This window comes from Lissotriton helveticus, chromosome 8, assembly GCF_964261635.1.
Source record: "Lissotriton helveticus chromosome 8, aLisHel1.1, whole genome shotgun sequence".
Lineage (NCBI taxonomy): Eukaryota > Metazoa > Chordata > Amphibia > Caudata > Salamandridae > Lissotriton > Lissotriton helveticus.
Window position 1 is genome coordinate 1,133,688,766 of NC_136069.1, and position 17,377 is coordinate 1,133,706,142.

Sequence of the window (17,377 nt, forward strand, 5' to 3'; positions counted from 1 at the left end):
GGCTTGCAGCACTGGTTGTGCCACCCACAGAAGCAGTCTGTAAAAGTGTGTCTCAGGTCTGCCATTGCAGAGCCTGTTTGCAGTCTGGTACTGCCATGTTGACTTGGCACGTGCACCCACTTGCCAGTCCCTAAACCTTCCCTTTTCTTCATATCAGACACCCCTATGGTAGGCCCAAGGGCAGGGTGCATTGTAAGTGTAAGGTAGGACAAGCACTGATGTGTGTGGCATGTCCTAACAGTGAATTACAACCATTTTCGTTTTTCACTATTGCAAGGCTACTTATTCCCCATAGGCCAGAATGGGCAGTTTGATTATTACATTTTCTAATCCTAACTGACTCAGGGAACTAGCTAGAAATTCGGATCTAGTATGCCTGAACTCAGGATGATAAAATGCATCTTTTAGTGTAGTTGGTTTTAACATTCTGTGTTTGAAAATACCACTGTTAGAAAATAGGTATTTTCTTGTCTAAGTATCCAAGCCTTCATCTGCTTGGTTGTGTATTCCTTGTCTGGAGTTTGATTGAGAGGGGCTGGGGGATTCCAGGAGACAGGATGAGTCAGCCCAGTGCTGAATAGAGAGATCTGCATCTAGATGGGAGGGAGGAGTTGCACCTGGGACCTGACTAGGGCTGTGCCTTTCCTCCACAATGCTGGCTCCACCTCCTATGTTGCGTCTGATGTCTCTGCCCTGCACTGTGAAAGGAAAGGAGTCATGTAAACAGAGTGCTCCAAGACTGACCAGAACTGGTTTGGACGAGGCAAAGGCCTCTCTGCCTTCAGAGAATAAAGAGAAACTGTGTATAAAAGAGGGGACGCAAACCCCAGAACTTTAGATCCCTTTTGGACAACAAGATGAAACCTTTGCTGAGAAGTGGAACCAGAGAGACTGAGGAGAGACTATCCCTAAGCTGAAGTGCTGCTTGGGGGATTGGCCTGCTTTGGTTACCTGACTGCCAAAGAAAGAAGAGAGGAACTTTGTGTACTTTCATCAACTTGTAAGGATCTCCAAGGGCTTAAGAAAAGAGCTTGCCTCCTGCTGAAGTCTTAGGGACAGCAGACTTCACCCACCAGCTCCCCAAGAGTTCTTTGTAAGTGTCTGCAGTTGTGCGGGAAAAAAAAAAAAAAAAATGAAGGAGTACCACCAGTGAGAATTCACAAGTCACTGTGTCGGTGGATGGTTTTCACAAAATAGAGGAAAACTCTTTTTCTTAAAAACCCCTCACTCATCACCTAGTGATGACATGCTTCATCATCGGGGTCCACCCTAATGACCTAGCGTCATCAGGGTGTGCTTCAACACCTGATTGCAGTGGAGCAGGTTGTGAGTGGTGGTGCGTGAAAAATGAAAAAAATCAGTGAGTTAAAAATTGTCCTGGTTTGAACTTGTAAAATAAAGATTTTTTATTGGCAAGCAACTGGACAATATTAAAATCGTGGCGAGATAAAATAGGGCAACAATGAGCCCGTGTATCTCTATAATTAATAGGGTCTATGTGTTAGGTCTACATGTTTCAACCTTAATGGTTAAGGTTAACCAGGTTTTCGTCAGGACCATACAACCAAGTGGTGGACGGTCTGCGTCCCCTAAAAGACGCACCCAATCCTACCACATGGGACCACTGGATGGCGAAAATGCGCCCGTGGTGTAAGCTCGCTCCACACTGGGTGAGCTAAAAAATCAAAAAACCTGTAAAAGAAAATACCGACATTTGTCAAAGTATTGAACATATTTACAAGCCTGTAACGTAGTGCAGTGCTTCAATGTTGTGTCAGCATGCTGTCACACCCAGTTACATGGTGAATTCAGTGGTAGCATCATACGTCTAGCGTTACCAGTGTTGGGCTCTACTCCAGCATACTTCTAGAGGAGGGAAGTGCAGGTGCGAAATGTGGGACAGTGTAGATTACCCACAACTTTCACACAGAGGGAATATCGTAATTTTCTCTATTCACAACTCACACGTGGTTCATAAAATGGTCACCGCGTGTTACATCCTCGCATACCGACTAGTTGGTGCGAGACTATATCCAATTCGATCGTGCATGCATTGTCAAAGAGAAACTGTACAACACAAAGTAAGACACACACAACATAGACACAAGACAGACAGAAAGTATATATAACCAAGGCTCACTCTCAATGGAGTGTTCAGGGACTTCATGGGACGGGGGAGGTTACCCTCTTTAAAACGTATTCTGAAAGAGAGTGATATTATTAAGAGGTAGATAAATGCGGGTAAGGAATATCATCCAACTCGTGTCCTGGGCGCGTTCGTTTTTGGCGCTAGTTGAAAAAAAGACACGCCCGCAGAAAAACGGGTACTTTTACTCACAGTTAGTTGCCGAGGTATTCAGTTTGTAACCTACTGCCTGCACCGCCCCGCTAGTACTGGGCTGGGTGAAGGCGCGAGTGAAATAGAGTGTCGGCGCTTCCGTGATGGGCGTGGTTGAGCCGCGATCACGTGCGCGGAAGGCCGACAGGGATACTAGGACGGCGGCCGCATAGCCTCAAATGGTTGCATTTAAGGCGAGAGATCGAATCTCGTGTTGGGTAGTTGGGGTAAATCCCAGGCTAGGAGGTACAATATTCCAAAATTCCAAAATTTAAAAGATCATAAGGAGTATTTCAGAAATTGTGTACAAAGACCTGAATGGCTGATGAAATATTGGTAATCGCATCCTAGATAGCCATATTAAAGGGGGGTTCTGAGATAGAACTGGGGTGTATATTACCAGAAGACCCCGACAGAAGACCAATGTTATGATTTAGGCGTGGTCATACTAACCAGAACGGACCATGACTAGTTAAAATTACAAGAGTGCTACAGTCATGTTTATGGACAACTCATTAGATGGTTAGGAGTAGGCTGAATATTGCTCAAAGGGTAGTGGGTAGGCTTACAGTATTGAGGCCCAAGGGACATTATCATTAAGGCCCGTGATATGAGTGGAAAGTCGGTACACCCAACGTTGTTCTTTCTCATGTAGGATCTTGTGAGAGTTGGGTCCGTTTGGAATCTGCTCAATGACAGTCCATCTCATGTCATTAGGAGTGTGATTCGCATCCAGGAAATGGTCAGTCAACTTGGTGGCATTTTTTCTGCAGCGTATTGTGCTACGATGCTCACAAATACGTTGTTTGACCTTTCTGGTCGTCATACCAACGTAGTTCTTTCCGCAGATGCATGTGATCATGTACACAACGTTGGTGCTATTACAATTCGTGTGTTTACGCTGTTCCCACACTCTGCCTTCTTCAAGATTCAGTGTTTTCGTGTTCTCTGTCAGATGGCATACACTGCAATCCCCACATTTGTAGTGCCCAATAATTGGTGGCAAGTTCCACATTTCAGTAATGCTAGGGTTAGAGATGATCGTTGCATTCTTTGGTCTTGTGTTGACAAGGCTGTCTTTTAGACTTGGTGCTTTTTTATAAGAAAAAAGTGGTTTGTCCCATTTCAATGCGCCTGTGCTGAGGATCTGCCAATGTTTTTTGATGCTCTTGCTCACATTGTTTGAAACGGAATTGTACGTTGTAACACAAGTGAGGGGAATAGAATCATTCCGGGACATGTTTTCTTCAAGTAGAGAATCACGAGGCTGATTCCTTGCTCTTTTTTGGCACTTCTCAATTATTCTGTTTGGATACCCACGTTGTTTCAGTTTGCACGTGAGGTCTTTAGCTTGAAGTTTATAATCTGATAGTTTGCTGCAATTTCGCCGTAGTCTCAGATATTGGCCATATGGCAGGTTTTCTCTGAGTGGACGGGGATGGAAACTCTCGTACCTCAGTAGATTGTTCTTGGCAGTGGGCTTAAAATGTGTTTTGGTTGTTAATTCCTGCCCCTCTTTCTTAATTTCTATGTCCAGAAAGACCATCTGTCGTTTGTCAAACGTGTGAGTGAACTTGAGGTGTGGATCTCGAGTATTAATCCAGATGGTAAAGTCTCTGAGTGTTTCCTCAGGTCCTTGCCAGATTACCATGACGTCGTCGATATAACGACGCCAAAACTTGATGTGATCTCTGTAGGGGTTCTCTTGTGTAAGGATGTGCCTTTCTTCAAAGTTATGGACATATAGCCCGGCTATACTAGGAGCAAAGACACTGCCCATAGACGTACCACCGATTTGGAGGTACAGGGAGCCTTCGTACTCAAAATAGTTCCTTTTGAGTGCGAGCATGGCACACTGTAGGATAAACGCCTTTGGTGTCTGGTGTTCCCAACTGTTATTTTCCAGAACGCTTTTAAGGACATCCAGGGTGGCATCTTGAGGAATACTCGTATAAAGGCTCTCAATGTCAAAACTGAGTAGGATGGTTTCATCGTCTACTTGTACATTGTTCAGGAGTGTCAGCAGGTTTTTTGTATCTCTGAGGTACGTCGGGGTAGTTTGTACGATCGGTTTCAGAAAAAAGTCGCAAAACCGAGAGAGGGGTTCCAAGAGTGAACCGATCCCTGACACGATCGGTCTTCCTGGCGGTGGGATTTTACCTTTGTGCATCTTTGGCAAAGTATAGAAATACGGGATTTTCCCTTCCGTTTTACAGAGGTAGTCCGCTTCCTGTTTAGAGATTGCACCAGAGGCCTCAGTTGTCTCAACGAGTTCCAAAATTTCTGCTCTCAATTCCTCAGTCGGATCTCTTGATAGGGGTTGGTAGCTCTTGATGTCACTGAGTAGCCTCCTGCATTCAGTGTCATAATCACTCTTATTCATGACAACAAGGCCACCGCCCTTGTCAGCTGGTTTTATTATGACTGAGGCGTCATTCTTCAATTGCAAAATTGCGTCGCATTCTGCCCTGCTATTGTTTTCAAATTGTCTGGGTTCCCTCATTTCTTCAATGTCTTTGAACACGGCCTGTTCAAATGTGTGGATTTCCACAGGGATAGTGTGTGGAGGTGGTGTGAACTTTGACTTAATTTTAAGGCCTGTTTCGTTGGGTGTTTCGTCATTTTCACTGCTAGGGTGTTTTTCAAAGAATGCTTTGAGTTTCAATTTCCGAAAGAAATTGGCCAGTTCGCAATGTAGTTTGAATTTGTCCAAATGTCTCGTGGGTACAAAGCCCAGGCCCTTGTTCAGCACTTTAGTTTCAGTTGTAGTGAGACTCCTTGAGGAAAGGTTGGTGACTAGTTCGTCTTGTTGCTTGGTCCTGGTTTGCTCACTCCTGCTCTGCTCCTCGTATTGTTGCCCACTGGGTCCTCGTCTTCCCACTGTACATTGTTTCCGGTTCTCTTCCGACCTCTGCCGCGCCTGCCTCTGTTCTGAAAAGGAGGGCGGTACTGGCTGGGTGGAAAGAAGTGCGGTTGGAATGGTGGTTGCCATCCATACATGGGGAATGATTGATCTGGCATGAATGGTGTCGGGAAAGGAGGTTGGTTGTATTGTGGCCATTGATAATGTCCTCTAAATCCTCCTCTTTGTCTTTGTCTTTGGTTTCCATTCCCTGTGCGGGACCTTTTGAGGAACTGCGCATCTCAAGGAGCTGGAAGCGCGACTCACAAGCAAGAAGCGTGACGCCGAACTGCCGCTGCTGCTTCACAACACGAAAGCTCCTCACATCGCTGGAGAAGAGATTCGACATAGCTGCAGACGCCGCCGCATCACCGGGAAGCGTGTTGCCGGGCCTGTCACGGTCCTCAAGAACCGCTGAGTCATCGGAGGACTCCCGAAACACCTCGCATAGCCGGAGAAGAGGATCGACGTCGCAGCAGACGCCGCCGCAGCACCAGGAAGCGTGTCCCAAGGCCTGTCACGGCTCTCATCGTTGCCAAAGTACCGCGCATCGCCGGAGAAGAGGATCGACGTCGCAGCAGATGCCGCCGCATCACTGGGACGCGTGTCGCAGGGCCTGTCCCGGCTCGCATTGTTGTCAAAGCACCACGCATTGCTGGAGAAGAGGATCGACGTCGCAGCAGATGCCGCCGTATCACCGGGAAGCGTGTCGCAGTGCCTGTCGCAGTCCACATCAAGAAGAAGACGACATCTTTATTTCTTTGCACCAAAACTTCATCGCATCACGGCGTTGCTTGCTGCATCGCCACGGAAGCGCAGTAAGAAACCGACGCACCACCTTCCCTCGCAGAGAACCGACGCATCACCGTCCCCTATTCAGCAGTAGGGAACCAACGCATCACCCTTCTTGCATGCAAGGAACTGACGCATCACCTTCCCTGCAACACTTTTGTTGTATCGCATTATGCATTTTCAGGTACATTGACTCAAAAGTGTCGCATTTTAAGATCTAAAGAGAACTAAGCCAATTCTACCATTTTAAGTACAGTATTGTGGACTTTTGTCGTTTGTGGTCTTGTGTTAAATCTATATAAAAGATAATTATTTTTAATATATAAAAAATAATTATTTTTAATAAACAACTTGTGTGGTGTCCATCTGTAGTGTTGTCACTTGGTTACTGTATGTGTTCACAAATGCTTTACACACTGCCTCTGAGATAAGCCTGTCTGCTCGTGCCACGCTACAAAGGGGGTGAGTAGGGGTTATTTTTGGAGTGTACCCCCTTACCCTGACTAGATGCAAGGGTCCCTGTTTGTCAGAGGTACCTACCTATGCCAACTAGAGACCCCCAAATCTAACATCCAGCATTTCCATTTCAAAGCTTTGGGGAGAAAGAGAGCTAGTGTCGGATGAGCTTGCTGACTGCCATCCATCATCTTTATGGAAATGCTGCTCATGTGGTCAACGGTGTGATGGATCAGGGGCTCTGCTGTGGAGCCGTGCCAGGAGCAGACATCTCCTGCTGCTGCTGCCGACACACCCTCCCCTTCATCGAGCCAGTGAGCAACACAAGTTTGTTATTGGTTATTTTCACTCAGAATTTGAACGGCGAAAGCACTTAATCGCCCCGCGCCTACCAAAGATTAAAAAAAAAATTAATGTGTCCTTTTGTAACGTAACCGGTGCACATGTAAGCGCTCCAACACCTTCGGGTCGAGTTTGCGCTATATAAATCAGCAAAAAAAAAGCTTGGATGACGGAGCAGGGAGAGAGAGTGACACAGTCACAGAACCGCCCGCTGGTCACCAAAGAAAGGTATGTGTACAAATACACTCAATATTGAACATTTCTTTGACTTTCAAAGTTTCCGGTTTCACGTGTACACATATTCTATTTGCAGTTTTTAAGTATTTACTATGCACATATTGCCATTGTTAGCAACGCTGAAATAAAATATGTCCTCATTTATCATGTAGAAATATACACTATTGTATAGGAACTGCACAGTCACCAGTTCTGCTCCTTGTTTAACATGTATGTGCTGGGACAGTGGTGGATTGTTTCTGGCGAGTAAAAGGGGACAGGCGACTAGAATGTCTCAAAGGAAATGTGTCCTCCACTTCCATGTGTCATAGTCCTTATGCTGCACTTCTGGGCGGAGTCCTCAAGCTTATTTGGACCCGCTGTGGGGTAAGCAACTGCACAGCTGTCAGCCCTCTTCTGTAGCTACTATTCTGGTGGCACCTCATGTCCTTGATCTCAGGTCAGGACAGTGGCACTACCCATCCGTGTGCTACAGCTGCAAACTACAAAAGGGACTAGGAGGCAGATCCAGGGCATGCCACTCCACCATCCTTCGAACCACTCCACCATCCTTAGGGCCTACTTCACGATCCTTACACCCACTCCACCATCCTTAGAACCAGTCCACCATCCTTAGAACCACTCCACCATCCTTAGGGCCACTCCACCGTCTTAGGGCCACTCATTCATCCGTAAGGCCACTCCATCATCCCTAGGGCACTCCATCATCCTTAGACCCACTCCACCATCCTTAGGGCCACTCCACCATTCTTACAATGCCAATAGCTCAAACTCTCACAACTGCAAGACCTATTGCATTGCAAATGCTTGTTAAAAAGGGCAACCGAGATTGCACCCACTGTTATATACCAATTTCACTGCTGGACTCTGTGGTTAAGGTGGTGGGTCGAGTTCTTCTCAGCAAGTTGACTAGTTGGACAGAGAAACACGATATTCTATTGGACGTCCAGTGTGGGTTTCATCCCGGGAGGTCAGCCGTAGCCAAGTGCCTTCGTTTATTTATGATTTTTAATAAATATATAGTCACCCGCTCCGGTTCTATCTATCTCGTCTTCGTGGATCTGTCATCTGCGTTTGTTCTCGTGAATAGAGCTAAACTCTGGCAGACCATGTTGGCTATCTGGGTGGATGAAAATATTGTTTATTTTCTGGAAGACCTCCACCAAGCAACAAAGCCTCAGGTCAGATTCTCTCAAGATCTATGGGTTTCCCGCCACTTTTCAATAAAAAGAGGAGTACTTCAAGGATGTACTTTAGCCCCCTTTCTGTTTAATTTGTACATTAATAATTTGGAAAAAGTTTTAATGAAGACAATGGTAGATTACCCCCAGGTAGGTTGGCGTGAGCTGCCTGTTTTATTATATGCGGATGATGCTGTCCTCGTGTCTAGGACCGCTAGAGGGTTACAAACATTGCTTAGTTAATTTCCCTCTTTTATGGTGGATTTGGACTTGTCAATAAATTATTCCAAATCCTATGTGATGCAGGTGGGCCGCCATCCTAAAAAGCCCTATCAATTCATGGTTGGATCATTCAGGTTCCCCGTCAGATGCCTTTTCGTACTTGGGGGTCTTAATAGATGAGATAATTAAATGGGGTCCACTGAAACAGAGAATGAGAGGAGACCTAGTCTGCGCTAACACAGCCGTTTGTAATTTTGCTTCCAAATTGGGTAGGAGACCGATTGCGGCACTTTTACAGATATAACAGGCTAAATGTGTCGTTAAAGCCTCCTATGGTAGCGAAATAGTCGGAGGAAAGGCGCAATAGATACCCCTCTTGATAAAATCTCAATTCTGAGTACTTAGAGTTGTGCGGCTGTCCCCCTCCCTTCCCCACTGTGCCCTGATGAAGGTGTGGCCCAAGTCCAGGCCGAACACCGAAACGCGCGTTGGCGCTTGAAGATAGTCCCATATTTGTTTCACCTGGTCTCTACCGTTAATGAGACCCCATGGGACACGAGTCATCTACGCCAGTTGGCGATTTGATTGTGTTGTGAGAAGGTTGACTGAGTTGTGTTGATGTATGTGTGATTTTGTATGAGTGCTTGAAGGGATGAGTGGGACTTTGTTTGAATGCGGTGATTATTTATTTATCATTTATATATAATGACTTTTGTAACTTTATGTTTGAACTGACAGTGTGAAAAATAAAATAAAAATTAAATCTTTTTTTCCAATAGCTTTGTTGGCCTTTTTTATATTATTTTCGTTGTTCCAGTGAGCTTCTGACTGATTGGACAAATTTGGGATTCTATATGAGCTTGTATACTTATCAGACCTTGGCAGTGGCTCCGTTCTTTTGATTGAATCTGGAAGCCAGCCAGGAGGAGATGAAGCGGTAGTATGATCAGAACGCCACTCTGGTAGAGCTTCAGCCTGGTCAGAAAGTGTGGGTCATGGCCCCAGTGGAGCCCTGCGCGCTCCAGGATAAGTGGACTGGACCGTTTGAGGCAGTGGAGCGCAAAAGTCCTTTTACCTACTTGGTGGACTTGCGGTGTCCCAGGAAGCCCTTCAGGGTCCTGCATGTCAACCGCCTGAAGCCCCATTTGAAGAGGTCCGACACGTGTTAGACCTGGCACCTTGGCGGCGGTCTCCCTTCCATTTTTGCTGTTGCCTCATGTGTTTCTGCTGGCGTTAGATGCTTTGGGCACTATGCCACTGCTGTCCAGTGCCACAGTGCAAGTGCTCCCTATTGTAAATTGATTTATGGATTAGTGATTCCATGATTGGCTGATTTATTTTAATGGTCATACTCTAGTACAGTACACTGTGTGTCCAGGGCTTGTAAACTAAATGCTGCTAGTGGGCTTGCAGCACTGGTTGTGCCACCCACAGAAGCAGTCTGTAAAAGTGTGTCTCAGGTCTGCCATTGCAGAGCCTGTTTGCAGTCTGGTACTGCCATGTTGACTTGGCACGTGCACCCACTTGCCAGTCCCTAAACCTTCCCTTTTCTTCATATCAGACACCCCTATGGTAGGCCCAAGGGCAGGGTGCATTGTAAGTGTAAGGTAGGACAAGCACTGATGTGTGTGGCATGTCCTAACAGTGAATTACAACCATTTTCGTTTTTCACTATTGCAAGGCTACTTATTCCCCATAGGCCAGAATGGGCAGTTTGATTATTACATTTTCTAATCCTAACTGACTCAGGGAACTAGCTAGAAATTCGGATCTAGTATGCCTGAACTCAGGATGATAAAATGCATCTTTTAGTGTAGTTGGTTTTAACATTCTGTGTTTGAAAATACCACTGTTAGAAAATAGGTATTTTCTTGTCTAAGTATCCAAGCCTTCATCTGCTTGGTTGTGTATTCCTTGTCTGGAGTTTGATTGAGAGGGGCTGGGGGATTCCAGGAGACAGGATGAGTCAGCCCAGTGCTGAATAGAGAGATCTGCATCTAGATGGGAGGGAGGAGTTGCACCTGGGACCTGAATAGGGCTGTGCCTTCCCTCCACAATGCTGGCTCCACCTCCTGTGTTGCGTCTGATGTCTCTGCCCTGCACTGTGAAAGGAAAGGAGTCATGTAAACAGAGTGCTCCAAGACTGACCAGAACTGGTTTGGACGAGGCAAAGGCCTCTCTGCCTTCAGAGAATAAAGAGAAACTGTGTATAAAAGAGGGGACGCAAAACCCAGAACTTTAGATCCCTTTTGGACAACAAGATGAAACCTTTGCTGAGAAGTGGAACCAGAGAGACTGAGGAGAGACTATCCCTAAGCTGAAGTGCTGCTTGGGGGATTGGCCTGCTTTGGTTACCTGACTGCCAAAGAAAGAAGAGAGGAACTTTGTGTACTTTCATCAACTTGTAAGGATCTCCAAGGGCTTAAGAAAAGAGCTTGCCTCCTGCTGAAGTCTTAGGGACAGCAGACTTCACCCACCAGCTCCCCAAGAGTTCTTTGTAAGTGTCTGCAGTTGTGCGGGACCTTTTGAGGAACTGCGCATCTCAAGGAGCTGGAAGCGCGACTCACAAGCAAGAAGCGTGACGCCGAACTGCCGCTGCTGCTTCACAACACGAAAGCTCCTCACATCGCTGGAGAAGAGATTCGACATAGCTGCAGACACCGCCGCATCACCGGGAAGCGTGTTGCCGGGCCTGTCACGGTCCTCAAGAACCGCTGAGTCATCGGAGGACCCCCGAAACACCTCGCATAGCCGGAGAAGAGAATCGACGTCGCAGCAGACGCCGCCGCAGCACCAGGAAGCGTGTCCCAAGGCCTGTCACGGCTCTCATCGTTGCCAAAGTACCGCGCATCGCCGGAGAAGAGGATCGACGTCGCAGCAGATGCCGCCGCATCACTGGGACGCGTGTCGCAGGGCCTGTCGCAGCTCGCATTGTTGTCAAAGCACCACGCATTGCTGGAGAAGAGGATCGACGTCGCAGCAGATGCCGCCGTATCACCGGGAAGCGTGTCGCAGTGCCTGTCTCAGTCCACATCAAGAAGAAGACGACATCTTTATTTCTTTGCACCAAAACTTCATCGCATCACGGCGTTGCTTGCTGCATCGCCACGGAAGCGCAGTAAGAAACCGACGCACCACCTTCCCTCGCAGAGAACCGACGCATCACCGTCCCCTATTCAGCAGTAGGGAACCAACGCATCACCCTTCTTGCATGCAAGGAACCGACGCATCACCTTCCCTGCAACACTTTTGTTGTATCGCATTATGCATTTTCAGGTACATTGACTCAAAAGTGTCGCATTTTAAGATCTAAAGAGAACTAAGCCAATTCTACCATTTTAAGTACAGTATTGTGGACTTTTGTCGTTTGTGGTCTTGTGTTAAATCTATATAAAAGATAATTATTTTTAATATATAAAAAATAATTATTTTTAATAAACAACTTGTGTGGTGTCCATCTGTAGTGTTGTCACTTGGTTACTGTATGTGTTCACAAATGCTTTACACACTGCCTCTGAGATAAGCCTGTCTGCTCGTGCCACGCTACCAAGGGGGTGAGTAGGGGTTATTTTTGGAGTGTACCCCCTTACCCTGACTAGATGCAAGGGTCCCTGTTTGTCAGAGGTACCTACCTATGCCAACTAGAGACCCCCAAATCTAACATCCAGCATTTCCATTTCAAAGCTTTGGGGAGAAAGAGAGCTAGTGTCGGATGAGCTTGCTGACTGCCATCCATCATCTTTATGGAAATGCTGCTCATGTGGTCAACGGTGTGATGGATCAGGGGCTCTGCTGTGGAGCCGTGCCAGGAGCAGACATCTCCTGCTGCCGACACACCCTCCCCTTCATCGAGCCAGTGAGCAACACAAGTTTGTTATTGGTTATTTTCACTCAGAATTTGAACGGCGAAAGCACTTAATCGCCCCGCGCCTACCAAAGATTAAAAAAAAAATTAATGTGTCCTTTTGTAACGTAACCGGTGCACATGTAAGCGCTCCAACACCTTCGGGTCGAGTTTGCGCTATATAAATCAGCAAAAAAAAAGCTTGGATGACGGAGCAGGGAGAGAGAGTGACACAGTCACAGAACCGCCCGCTGGTCACCAAAGAAAGGTATGTGTACAAATACACTCAATATTGAACATTTCTTTGACTTTCAAAGTTTCCGGTTTCACGTGTACACATATTCTATTTGCAGTTTTTAAGTATTTACTATGCACATATTGCCATTGTTAGCAACGCTGAAATAAAATATGTCCTCATTTATCATGTAGAAATATACACTATTGTATAGGAACTGCACAGTCACCAGTTCTGCTCCTTGTTTAACATGTATGTGCTGGGACAGTGGTGGATTGTTTCTGGCGAGTAAAAGGGGACAGGCGACTAGAATGTCTCAAAGGAAATGTGTCCTCCACTTCCATGTGTCATAGTCCTTATGCTGCACTTCTGGGCGGAGTCCTCAAGCTTATTTGGACCCGCTGTGGGGTAAGCAACTGCACAGCTGTCAGCCCTCTTCTGTAGCTACTATTCTGGTGGCACCTCATGTCCTTGATCTCAGGTCAGGACAGTGGCACTACCCATCCGTGTGCTACAGCTGCAAACTACAAAAGGGACTAGGAGGCAGATCCAGGGCATGCCACTCCACCATCCTTCGAACCACTCCACCATCCTTAGGGCCTACTTCACGATCCTTACACCCACTCCACCATCCTTAGAACCAGTCCACCATCCTTAGAACAACTCCACCATCCTTAGGGCCACTCCACCGTCTTAGGGCCACTCCACCGTCTTAGGGCCACTCATTCATCCGTAAGGCCACTCCATCATCCCTAGGGCACTCCATCATCCTTAGACCCACTCCACCATCCTTAGGGCCACTCCACCATTCTTACAATGCCAATAGCTCAAACTCTCACAACTGCAAGACCTATTGCATTGCAAATGCTTGTTAAAAAGGGCAACCGAGATTGCACCCACTGTTATATACCAATTTCACTGCTGGACTCTGTGGTTAAGGTGGTGGGTCGAGTTCTTCTCAGCAAGTTGACTAGTTGGACAGAGAAACACGATATTCTATTGGACGTCCAGTGTGGGTTTCATCCCGGGAGGTCAGCCGTAGCCAAGTGCCTTCGTTTATTTATGATTTTTAATAAATATATAGTCACCCGCTCCGGTTCTATCTATCTCGTCTTCGTGGATCTGTCATCTGCGTTTGTTCTCGTGAATAGAGCTAAACTCTGGCAGACCATGTTGGCTATCTGGGTGGATGAAAATATTGTTTATTTTCTGGAAGACCTCCACCAAGCAACAAAGCCTCAGGTCAGATTCTCTCAAGATCTATGGGTTTCCCGCCACTTTTCAATAAAAAGAGGAGTACTTCAAGGATGTACTTTAGCCCCCTTTCTGTTTAATTTGTACATTAATAATTTGGAAAAAGTTTTAATGAAGACAATGGTAGATTACCCCCAGGTAGGTTGGCGTGAGCTGCCTGTTTTATTATATGCGGATGATGCTGTCCTCGTGTCTAGGACCGCTAGAGGGTTACAAACATTGCTTAGTTAATTTCCCTCTTTTATGGTGGATTTGGACTTGTCAATAAATTATTCCAAATCCTATGTGATGCAGGTGGGCCGCCATCCTAAAAAGCCCTATCAATTCATGGTTGGATCATTCAGGTTCCCCGTCAGATGCCTTTTCGTACTTGGGGGTCTTAATAGATGAGATAATTAAATGGGGTCCACTGAAACAGAGAATGAGAGGAGACCTAGTCTGCGCTAACACAGCCGTTTGTAATTTTGCTTCCAAATTGGGTAGGAGACCGATTGCGGCACTTTTACAGATATAACAGGCTAAATGTGTCGTTAAAGCCTCCTATGGTAGCGAAATAGTCGGAGGAAAGGCGCAATAGATACCCCTCTTGATAAAATCTCAATTCTGAGTACTTAGAGTTGTGCGGCTGTCCCCCTCCCTTCCCCACTGTGCCCTGATGAAGGTGTGGCCCAAGTCCAGGCCGAACACCGAAACGCGCGTTGGCGCTTGAAGATAGTCCCATATTTGTTTCACCTGGTCTATACCGTTAATGAGACCCCATGGGACACGAGTCATCTACGCCAGTTGGCGATTTGATTGTGTTGTGAGAAGGTTGACTGAGTTGTGTTGATGTATGTGTGATTTTGTATGAGTGCTTGAAGGGATGAGTGGGACTTTGTTTGAATGCGGTGATTATTTATTTATCATTTATATATAATGACTTTTGTAACTTTATGTTTGAACTGACAGTGTGAAAAATGAAATAAAAATGAAATCTTTTTTTCCAATAGCTTTGTTGGCCTTTTTTATATTATTTTCGTTGTTCCAGTGAGCTTCTGACTGATTGGACAAATTTGGGATTCTATATGAGCCTGTATACTTATCAGACCTAGGCAGTGGCTCCGTTCTTTTGATTGAATCTGGAAGCCAGCCAGGAGGAGATGAAGCGGTGGTATGATCAGAACGCCACTCTGGTAGAGCTTCAGCCTGGTCAGAAAGTGTGGGTCATGGCCCCAGTGGAGCCCTGCGCGCTCCAGGATAAGTGGACTGGACCGTTTGAGGCAGTGGAGCGCAAAAGTCCTTTTACCTACTTGGTGGACTTGCGGTGTCCCAGGAAGCCCTTCAGGGTCCTGCATGTCAACCGCCTGAAGCCCCATTTGAAGAGGTCCGACACGTGTTAGACCTGGCACCTTGGCGGCGGTCTCCCTTCCAGTTTTGCTGTTGCCTCATGTGTTTCTGCTGGCGTTAGATGCTTTGGGCACTATGCCACTGCTGTCCAGTGCCACAGTGCAAGTGCTCCCTATTGTAAATTGATTTATGGATTAGTGATTCCATGATTGGCTGATTTATTTTACTGGTCATACTCTAGTACAGTACACTGTGTGTCCAGGGCTTGTAAACTAAATGCTGCTAGTGGGCTTGCAGCACTGGTTGTGCCACCCACAGAAGCAGTCTGTAAAAGTGTGTCTCAGGTCTGCCATTGCAGAGCCTGTTTGCAGTCTGGTACTGCCATGTTGACTTGGCACGTGCACCCACTTGCCAGTCCCTAAACCTTCCCTTTTCTTCATATCAGACACCCCTATGGTAGGCCCAAGGGCAGGGTGCATTGTAAGTGTAAGGTAGGACAAGCACTGATGTGTGTGGCATGTCCTAACAGTGAATTACAACCATTTTCGTTTTTCACTATTGCAAGGCTACTTATTCCCCATAGGCCAGAATGGGCAGTTTGATTATTACATTTTCTAATCCTAACTGACTCAGGGAACTAGCTAGAAATTCGGATCTAGTATGCCTGAATTCAGGATGATAAAATGCATCTTTTAGTGTAGTTGGTTTTAACATTCTGTGTTTGAAAATACCACTGTTAGAAAATAGGTATTTTCTTCTCTAAGTATCCAAGCCTTCATCTGCTTGCTTGTGTATTCCTTGTCTGGAGTTTGATTGAGAGGGGCTGGGGGATTCCAGGAGACAGGATGAGTCAGCCCAGTGCTGAATAGAGAGATCTGCATCTAGATGGGAGGGAGGAGTTGCACCTGGGACCTGAATAGGGCTGTGCCTTCCCTCCACAATGCTGGCTCCACCTCCTGTGTTGCGTCTGATGTCTCTGCCCTGCACTGTGAAAGGAAAGGAGTCATGTAAACAGAGTGCTCCAAGACTGACCAGAACTGGTTTGGACGAGGCAAAGGCCTCTCTGCCTTCAGAGAATAAAGAGAAACTGTGTATAAAAGAGGGAACGCAAACCCCAGAACTTTAGATCCCTTTTGGACAACAAGATGAAACCTTTGCTGAGAAGTGGAACCAGAGAGACTGAGGAGAGACTATCCCTAAGCTGAAGTGCTGCTTGGGGGATTGGCCTGCTTTGGTTACCTGACTGCCAAAGAAAGAAGAGAGGAACTTTGTGTACTTTCATCAACTTGTAAGGATCTCCAAGGGCTTAAGAAAAGAGCTTGCCTCCTGCTGAAGTCTTAGGGACAGCAGACTTCACCCACCAGCTCCCCAAGAGTTCTTTGTAAGTGTCTGCAGTTGTGCGGGACCTTTTGAGGAATTGCGCATCTCAAGGAGCTGGAAGCGCGACTCACAAGTAAGAAGCGTGACGCCGAACTGCCGCTGCTGCTTCACAACACGAAAGCTCCTCACATCGCTGGAGAAGAGATTCGACATAGCTGCAGACGCCGCCGCATCACCGGGAAGCGTGTAGCCGGGCCTGTCACGGTCCTCAAGAACCGCTGAGTCATCGGAGGACCCCCGAAACACCTCGCATAGCCGGAGAAGAGGATCGACGTCGCAGCAGACGCCGCCGCAGCACCAGGAAGCGTGTCCCAAGGCCTGTCACGGCTCTCATCGTTGCCAAAGTACCGCGCATCGCCGGAGAAGAGGATCGATGTCGCAGCAGATGCCGCCGCATCACTGGGACGCGTGTCGCAGGGCCTGTCGCGGCTCGCATTGTTGTCAAAGCACCACGCATTGCTGGAGAAGAGGATCGACGTCGCAGCAGATGCCGCCGTATCACCGGGAAGCGTGTCGCAGTGCCTGTCGCAGTCCACATCAAGAAGAAGACGACATCTTTATTTCTTTGCACCAAAACTTCATCGCATCACGGCGTTGCTTGCTGCATCGCCACGGAAGCGCAGTAAGAAACCGACGCACCACCTTCCCTCACAGAGAACCGACGCATCACCGTCCCCTATTCAGCAGTAGGGAACCAACGCATCACCCTTCTTGCATGCAAGGAACCGACGCATCACCTTCCCTGCAACACTTTTGTTGTATCGCATTATGCATTTTCAGGTACATTGACTCAAAAGTGTCGCATTTTAAGATCTAAAGAGAACTAAGCCAATTCTACCATTTTAAGTACAGTATTGTGGACTTTTGT

General features: G+C 46.9%; 1 protein-coding gene and 1 long non-coding RNA gene across 3 annotated transcripts in view; one reads left to right on the forward strand and one right to left on the reverse strand.

Moving 5' to 3' along the window:
• SLC67A2 (solute carrier family 67 member 2) overlaps positions 1–17,377 on the forward strand; it is a 247,332-nt gene that overhangs the window by 119,729 nt on the left and 110,226 nt on the right. The window lies entirely within an intron of this gene.
• On the reverse strand, positions 1,151–2,391 carry LOC144771895 (uncharacterized). Its single transcript, XR_013599539.1, has 3 exons — positions 2,339–2,391; positions 2,141–2,201; positions 1,151–1,692 (listed from the first exon to the last, which is right to left on the reverse strand). It is a non-coding gene; the product is annotated as an uncharacterized LOC144771895 (long non-coding RNA).